Source organism: Ooceraea biroi, chromosome 4, assembly GCF_003672135.1.
Source record: "Ooceraea biroi isolate clonal line C1 chromosome 4, Obir_v5.4, whole genome shotgun sequence".
In the NCBI taxonomy this organism is placed as follows: domain Eukaryota; kingdom Metazoa; phylum Arthropoda; class Insecta; order Hymenoptera; family Formicidae; genus Ooceraea; species Ooceraea biroi.
In genome coordinates this window covers 14,192,022-14,201,073 of record NC_039509.1, presented here as the reverse complement: position 1 = coordinate 14,201,073, position 9,052 = coordinate 14,192,022, and the positions used below count along the sequence as shown (strand labels likewise).

General features: G+C 40.4%; 1 long non-coding RNA gene across 1 annotated transcript; it reads left to right on the top strand.

The window, feature by feature from the left end:
- Positions 1-428: 428 nt before the first annotated feature.
- On the top strand, positions 429-1,560 carry LOC105283784. The gene is made up of 2 exons (XR_894745.3): positions 429-1,032; positions 1,388-1,560. It is a non-coding gene; the product is annotated as an uncharacterized LOC105283784 (long non-coding RNA).
- The last annotated feature ends 7,492 nt before the right edge of the window (positions 1,561-9,052 follow it).

Here is a 9,052-nt window from a genome sequence, read left to right as displayed (position 1 = left end):
TTCGTTCAATATTATTATTACCTCGAGAGCATCCCGAGAGCAGCGCGCTCCGCTGGGAAACGGCGCTGACCATGCGGATTCCCGACCGCGGTTTTAGCGTGGCGATTGAATAAACATGGAATAAAGGTGTCATAACGCCGGGGACGATGCCGCTGTACTGACATTTCGTCCCAGGCGAACTTATCGGAGCCGTTTTCTGCAGAGCAGCCTCGTTCGCGCGCGAATTACGGTCGTACGCGGTCCAGCGCGAGCGGCGCCACGAAAAAGTCCGGCTGCCGTTGCTGCAGCAGCTGTGAGAAAATGGAATTCAAGGGGGGAGGCATGAATAAAGCCACTTTCAGAGACAAAGTCGCGTACCAGATCGATACCAGACGGAAGCAGCGCGACATCGTTAAGGGGGGATTCTCATGTAACGAGTCAGAAAATTTTTTTTGCTTAAATCAACTCTAATACATGTGGAAAATATGTTCCTAAAGTTACAAATCGATATTCGACCTCTACGTATAGTTATAGTCGAGTTTTCGACCGCGCGTTGAGTAGGTAGCTGGGAGCGCTCGGAGCGGAGACACGCGTCTCGTCTGTCCTCACTCATACACTCGTACATAACAAACAGCTTCGCAGGTATACGTCTAATGGTTTTCTTTTGTTGTGATATACCTTCGCGTACTTGTATAGCTGAGGCAGGAAATTTTTACGAGAGCTTCAATTCGTGTGTTTGGCGTTTGGCTCCGAAATATTTATATTGTGGCATCCGAACAGTGGAAATAGCCGCATATATTGCTGCAGGATTATTCAACGAAGGCTATTTCGCCGTTTTAAAAATTATGGACACATTAGAACTAAAGATCGGTACCCATTGTAAGGAGTATGCAGACTCGTATGACGCCGCGCGAATACGGCAACAGGAGTGACGAAGCCTCAGTAGCTCGAAAGAAGCTCGAACTGCTCGCAAAGAACTGAATTTACAACAGCAGCAATTATACGAGGATGCAGAAGGCCTACTATATGGCCCTGGAATCGCCGATTAGGACTGTAAGTATTGAAAAGCATTACTTTTTATAACCGAAAACTTTAAACGCGTTTTTCTCGAAATCACTTTTTTCAAACTGGTGTGCAGGATAACTAAAAAATATTAGACCGATTGGGCTCTTTCGGGGCTCTACATGTAGACAATTATATTGTTCATCGTATGAACCTCAAAAGCAACAAAAATTTTTAAAGTAAATAATGTTTATTTCACAATAACAATGAAAATTTTAATGAAAAAACAGCATTTTTTTTCAAATGTTGCCATTCTTTTCAATTTGGTTTTTTATCTTGCTTCATGAGGTTCAAACGATGCGTAATGATCTATAATTAATAAATATTGTTGAATATTCTGTTTCAGACCATTACAGCGGATGCTAGACTGCACACCGTTTGACGCCTGCGACGCCGAAGCCGCTGAAGGCGGCGTCCATACCTATATCTATATATATGTTTTTTTTAACCAAAAAAATATTTTTATATTCTCTTTACATGTATTGATGTACTATTAAAGTTTGAGACCCTTTGACTAAATACGTTCTTGAAAAAAAATTCCGAAAAACCTGCTTCTTTTTGGCTCTTTACATGAGAATCCCCCCTTAAGCCTTTCCGAGATCTCGAGTATAGATCTTTTATTAGGAGTGTGATTTAGTTTTGAGGGTTTTGCAACAGATGGCTGTAGTGTCAGTTTGTTCCAATAGCTGTTTCCGATAACTGTTCTTTCTTACAGTGTTGACATTATCCATGACATTTAGTAGCATTATAGCAATAGATGCAATAACAGTCGTGTTTATATCATCGTAAAAATGCAACTTCCGAAAGAGCATTTTCGACATGCGTTGCTTTTGTTTTTTAATCAAAAGAAAACTGCGGCTGAGGGTTATAGAATTCTTGTGGAAACTTATGGTGATTCTGCCCCATCAATTAAGACGCGTGAATACTGGTTTAGACGCTTTAAAAGTCGTGATACTGATGTGAAGGACAAAGAACGCTCGGGACAACCAAGAAAGCTTGAAAATGCAGATTTGCAAGCATTATTGCACGAAAATCCAACACAATCCACTTCAGAACTTGCCAGAGCATTAAATGTTGATCGTACAACAGTTACGAAACATTTACATGAAATGGGAAAAATTCAGAAAGAAGGGAAATGGGTTCGACATCAATTATCGGAAAGTGCCATTGCGAACCGGTTGAACATTTGCATTTCGTTGATCGCCGGGCAAAAAAAGAAGAGTCTTTTGTCTCGGATTGTTACTGGGGATGAAAAGTGGATCTATTTTGATAATCCGAAACGCAGAAAATCATGGGCGAATCCAGGCGAACCATCAACATCCACTCCGAGACGCAATATTCACGGTTCAAAAGTAATGCTCTGTATTTGGTGGGATAGTGTACTATGAGCTGTTAAACCCGCATGAGACTGTCACGGCTGATCGTTATCGACACCAATTGTACAAGTTGAAGCAAGCATTGGACCAAAAACGACCAGCAATTGCGAGTAAACGACGGAAAGTGATTCTTCTTCGTGACAACGCTCGACCTCACGTTGCGTTATCAGTGAAAGAAACACTATTAGAGCTTGAACGGGAAGTCTTACCGCACCCCGCGTATTCTCCGGACATTGCTCCATGCGATTATTATTTGTTCCGGTCGATGCAACACGCTTTAGAGGATACACACTTTGATAATTTGGAAGAAGTGCGAAAATTCGTCGACGAATGGATCAACTGAAAAGAAGAGTGATTTTATCGTGGTGGAATCCATCTCTTGCCAGAAAGATGGGAAAAAGTTATAGAAAACGAAGGAAAATATTTTGATTAAGGTATTCATTCATTATCATATTTAAGTACATGCGTTTTTGAGCAAACAAAACCCTCAAAACTAAATCACACCCCTAATATTATATGCCACTGACGAAATAAGAGAAATTTTAAAACGGTTTGTTAAAATATTATAGTTTACGTACGTTCTGCATTTGAATCCTTCCTCAGTTCACAGGCCGCTAGGCAAATAAATGTTACGTGCCTCTCGTAACTTTCGAAAATGTTAAACTGTACTTCGGTAAGATTTATTCTACCAACAAATCTAAGAATACATATATTTGATGAAACTCTCGACACCAAACATGTCTTGATGCTGCTCAAGTCACGAATAAAATCTTCGATCTACATGAAACCTTACGACACACAAAGAAACGTTACATCGCGTAACGAAAAAGATCACGCGAGCGCATCGTAGGATTAAATAAGGATGCGGACTTGGCCGCGTCACGTGCCATTCATATGCTAAAACGACATTCGGAATCGGTATGCTCAGACGATGACGAATCCGGGCGTGTCCGCGGATCCGATTGAAGACCGTGACCGCGACCGATTCGTCGATCATGACTCCATTTTCTAGCGAGCGTTGATCGGCACGCTTGTCGGGGACAATGAGATGCTTTCATAAGAAGCTAAATTCTTGAAGTGGCGAGACACGCGGGCGCACACTCTCGGACCACTTGTGAAGTTCGGGCGATACGGCGTCACAGAAGCAGGCGCGTCGATTATCATCGTGAATGCACTGCAACAGACGCGTATTAAACGCATGACCTGCCGACACGGTGGTTACAGCTCCGCCGAGTAAAAGTCATCTGCTGAAGTGCTGAACAAAACCCATTACCTCGTTTAATCTCGAGTGGAGCTTATGTTGGCGGAATTTTAATTACTGAGGTATTTAACTTTGGAAATCACAATTTCCTTGAAATTTTTAAATATTTGCTGTGGAAACTGTTCGTAGTTAAATATTTTGGTCAATATTTTTTAATTAAATTTAATTGGAAACAGATAGCACACAATTTATTTCCATCTGTTTGCATTCGTTAAAATTTATCATTCTTTTAAAGTCGATTTTTAAAAATTATCGTTGCCTCGCTTCTAACACCATAGCACGGTTCCTACAGCATTCACAAAATAGGCGCGTCTGTTTTCGCGGCGCGTTTCGAAATCAATCGGCCAGCGCGAGAATCACCGTAAATTGGCGCCGATTGATGACCGACGTGGCCAAACATCGTGGCACGTCCGCTGTCAGTCCACCGGCCGCGCATAAAAATGTCAGCCGCGAGGGCAGTCGTATAACAATCAGGTCCCGGGAAGAAATCTCATCCCGCATTCCGCATTCGGAGAGAGAAAGGGGAGGCCGCGAGAGAAGCAATCTGCCGGGAACGACTCTACGACCTGTGTATGTCTCTTGCGTTAACCCTCGACTACCGCGGTTAAATTTGGATAATGTTTACTGCCTTCCAGATCTTATCCGTCGAATCGAAGCCAAACGCCAACTGCTACAGGTACACTTCATGATATAACACAGGGACACAAAACTATTTTATAGTATTGGGTTGGCCAAAAAGTAATTGCGTTTTTTTTATATAAATAAAAGGCGAATTTTTCATGGGAAACAAAAACTTTATTAAACAATATATTGTCCATTTTGTTTGATTATCTTTTGCCATTTTTCAGGCAACTTCATGATTCCGCGCTCAAAAAAGTTCTTACCTTTTTCAGCAAAAAACAATTCCAACAACGATTTGATATCCTCATCAGCAGTAAAGGTTTTACCATTCAAGGCGTTTTGCAAAGAACGAAACGAATGGTAATCTGATGGTGCCAGGTCTGGCGAATATGGTGGATGTGGTAACATCATGGTAACACATCCCATCGAAGCTGCAACAATTTTTCACGAGTGACCAAACTTGTACGTGGTCTAGCGTTATCATGGTGAAACACAACACCTTTGCGATTCACCAATTCTCGACGTTTCTGTTTGATGGCATCATTTAATTTATCCAGTTGACGACAGTATACGTCTGAATTAATGGTTTGATTCCTTGCAAGCAGCTCAAAATACACAATACCTTTAAAGTCCCACCAGACTGACAGCATAATCTTTCTTTGGTGAATATCTGCTTTTCAAGTGCTTTCAGCAGGTTCATCACGCTTGCTCCACCATCTTTTTCGTTTGACGTTGTTGTAGACGATCGATTTTTCGTCGCCTGTTATCATGCGTTTCAAAAGAGAATCGCAGATGTCAATACGCTTAGTGAGATGAATTTCTTTGAGCTCATGTGGTACCCAAATATCGAGCTTACTAATGTATCCAAGTCGTTTTAAATGGTTTTCAACACTCGATTTCGATACGTTAAGATTCTCAGCAATCTCTCGTGTCGTTAAACGCCGATTCGAATCGATCAGTGCCTTTATTTTGTCATCATCAATTTCGATTGGCCTTCCTGAGCGTGGTGCATCTTTCACATTAAAATCTGCAGATCGAAATTTAGTAAACCAATTTTGACACTGCCGCAGTTTTAAAGCATCTTCGCCATATACATCACATAACTTTGTACGAGCTTGCACAGCGTTTTTCCCTTTTCGGAAGTAGTAAAACGAAATATGACGAAAATGTTCTTTTTGATTTTCCATTTTGAAATCGACGGCAAACAAACAATTGTTAACGAAATCGTGTACTTTCTTTTTGTAAAACAAGCTTGAACTGTGAGTTGTTAACCTACATAATGAATTTGCGGTTTAGAATGAAGTTAGTTACATTTCAAGATATGTATGTCCATCTATTGGAAAAAAACGCAATTACTTTTTGGCCAACCCAATATAAAACAAATGTGCAATCATATCCATAATTCATAACCAGGAAAACTCATAGCATGCTCTATCTTGTAGACAAAAGCGTAGATTCTTTTTTTAAATTAATTTGTACGTTCGAGATTTGTTTTCGAGATTCATATAAGCTTATCGACTGTGTGTGTGTGATCAAGTTAAGGCTCTGATCCGCGTGATGAACGGGAATTTAAGATCGGCTAAGGGTGTTGCATGGGAGTTATGGCAAATGTTCGGCGGCAGGTTGCCGCTGCAGGCTACGCCCGCCATACGTAAACGTTTGCATTTCGAACGTGCTTTGTACGACGTGGCAGTAAATTTTGCGCTAAGCCGAAATCGCCTCGAGTGATTTACGCGAGTGCCAAGGCCGGGAGGGTGGTTTTCGGTTTCGGACCGTCGGCTTGCCGTCTTGTAGTCTTATCGGCGGTAGGTGAAGCGGAGAGATTCGACTCGGGATGAATCTCAGAAACGGACTACCGGATTTTCTACAAAACGTCACGGTTCTTATGATTTGTACTGTTTATTCGCGATTACTATGTGTTTGAATTCTGCATTGTGCATTCTAATTTTATGTACTCTTATTCTTATAATCTTAAGATAATAAGCACTGTTTTAGAGAAATATCTGAGCAGTTTTTAAACTTTTTAAATGTGTTATTTCTAGTGTGCGTGTACACTAAGGTGCATTGATTCGCGTGGTAGCGAATATTTATATTAATATTTATTAATATTACTATATATAATAATATATATATATATTATTATATATATACATATATATTACATGTATATAATATTATAATATACACATATATATAATATATATATATTAATATTAATAAATATATATATTCGCTACCACGCGAATTAATGCACCTTAGTGTACAAAGATTGCTTTTAATTTTATTTCGAGATACGGAATTATATATAATTTACAACTTGTCTCTCTCTTATTATTAGTTTATGTTTTCCCAAAGGATGTAATCTTCTGATGTGTAGAAATCAACTTAGTTGCGGCGTTAGCTTAGAAAGCTAATGTTACATCGTATTAAGAGAGTTTTGTAGGATAAAGTTCGATAACACTGATATCAGAGATCATGAAGCATTAGCCGACTATCACATTGCATTATCTATATTATATTATCCGATATTGCCATGCGACTCCAGGCGCTGATTACCATTATTAAACGTCAAAGCTCTTAAATTATTGAACATCTCGTGGAAACGTGAGTACCTTTTCTAGATATTCATGGCGATGATGCGCGTGAGTGTGCTCACATTCACGAGATTACGACGTTTCCGGTTTAGACGGACTATCGCGTAGGAAAATTATGGTGATCCCGCTTACTGCGGACTCGCTAAGGATGACACATGATGCTCACTTTTAATGCCGATATTGTTCTTACGTCTCCATTCAACGTTTCGAGGTAGACTCTCGGCCCGCGGCAAGAAAAGGTAGTGGCACATAAAATCGCCATTGTTCTATAACTGCTCGTACGCTCACAAATGTCTGCGACAGATGCGCAGTTCCACGCAGGGTCTCTGTAACTTCTAAGTCGTGATTATATACTGCTATTATTGGAAATATATTTTTCCCGTATTACCTGGATGAGAACCGACAGTTTAAGAATTGACAATAAATTGCCAGCATTTTTAAATTCTACAAATAAATCTCTTTCTCATATTACTTTTATTCTTAAAATAGATATTTTTTTATCTAAGTCTGCAGCATTAATTTTTCAATACATTTTTTTAGGTGAATTGTAATATTAGATTGTTGCATAATTTCTATTGTGTTTCGTGTGCTTATTTTCGATACGCAATAAATTATTATTCGATTTGCCTGCGCTGCTAGGTAGTATGCAAGCAACTTATTGCGAATACTCTGCGATATCGCAGCGCGTCTCGACAGCCGAAGACGGTAAGAAGATGGAAAGGAGTAGTCGGAGACAAAAGCCGCGGGATGCGAGAGGCCCGACACACACTTGTCCCATGCCACGTGGCTGTAAACAAGGGATTTCGCGCTGTCCTCGCGAAATAAACGCACGCTGGTGGCACCCACGCGTCTTGCGAGGAGAGTCCCATTGTTACGGAGGCGTCGCGTGCTGCGTGGCAAATGCGCTAGCGCCTTCGCTTCCCTTCATTACTCACCGGGACTCTCTCTTAAACGCTGCGCCAAATCGCCTTGTCTCCGGTGCTCTAATGAGGCAGGTAGAACTTTATCTTTGGCCTTCGCCGATTCGCATCTGCAGCTTCCCTTGCGCCATCCCGCGCAGTGGGTATAAGAAAATTGAAATTATCTGTAGCTTGACATCGAGATTGAAAAATGTTTCTTGCGCTGCATTATATTGGGTTGGCCAAAAAGTAATTGCGTTTTTTTCCAATAGATGGACATACATGTCTTGAAATGTAACTAACTTCATTCTAAACCGCAAATTCATTATGTAGGTTAACAACTCACAGTTCAAGCTTGTTTTACAAAAAGAAAGTACACGATTTCGTTAACAATTGTTTGTTTGCCGTCGATTTCAAAATGGAAAATCAAAAAGAACATTTTCGTCATATTTCGTTTTACTACTTCCGAAAAGGGAAAAACGCTGTGCAAGCTCGTACAAAGTTATGTGATGTATATGGCGAAGATGCTTTAAAACTGCGGCAGTGTCAAAATTGGTTTACTAAATTTCGATCTGCAGATTTTAATGTGAAAGATGCACCACGCTCAGGAAGGCCAATCGAAATTGATGATGACAAAATAAAGGCACTGATCGATTCGAATCGGCGTTTAACGACACGAGAGATTGCTGAGAATCTTAACGTATCGAAATCGAGTGTTGAAAACCATTTAAAACGACTTGGATACATTAGTAAGCTCGATATTTGGGTACCACATGAGCTCAAAGAAATTCATCTCACTAAGCGTATTGACATCTGCGATTCTCTTTTGAAACGCATGATAACAGGCGACGAAAAATCGATCGTCTACAACAACGTCAAACGAAAAAGATGGTGGAGCAAGCGTGATGAACCTGCTGAAAGCACTTGAAAAGCAGATATTCACCAAAGAAAGATTATGCTGTCAGTCTGGTGGGACTTTAAAGGTATTGTGTATTTTGAGCTGCTTGCAAGGAATCAAACCATTAATTCAGACGTATACTGTCGTCAACTGGATAAATTAAATGATGCCATCAAACAGAAACGTCGAGAATTGGTGAATCGCAAAGGTGTTGTGTTTCACCATGATAACGCTAGACCACGTACAAGTTTGGTCACTCGTGAAAAATTGTTGCAGCTTCGATGGGATGTGTTACCATGATGTTACCACATCCACCATATTCGCCAGACCTGGCACCATCAGATTACCATTCGTTTCGTTCT